This window comes from Corvus brachyrhynchos, unplaced genomic scaffold (assembly GCF_000691975.1).
Source record: "Corvus brachyrhynchos isolate BGI_N302 unplaced genomic scaffold, ASM69197v1 scaffold1646, whole genome shotgun sequence".
Classification (NCBI taxonomy): Eukaryota; Metazoa; Chordata; class Aves; order Passeriformes; family Corvidae; genus Corvus; species Corvus brachyrhynchos.
In genome coordinates, this window is record NW_008238432.1 from 24,072 (window position 1) to 24,448 (window position 377).

Below are 377 nucleotides of genomic sequence, written 5' to 3' on the forward strand. Positions count from 1 at the left end.
TGTCCCCCTCACATTTCCTGCCTCTTTAAAAAACTGGCAGACGGGGGTACAAACTGACTTGTGTTTCTTCGCGTGTACAGAGCAAAGCTGCAATACTGCAGTAATGAACCTATTGTCTATTAGTGGTCATCTAAACATATACCTCAGAATGGAGACTCTCGCCTGCCCCGCGCCAGAAACACGCCCTGCCTCAGGCAGGCTGGGGTGGTACTGAGAATGCCAGCCACGAGCGGCCGGGCCTTTGGCGAGAAAGCCTGAGGGGAGCGCTGGAAGGCACCACCTCCTCGGAGCAACGACCTCGGCCGCCATCTTGTGCGTGGCGCCAGCCCCTGCAGCGCCGACTCCGCTCCGGTCCCGACGGCTGCGCCTCGGGACGC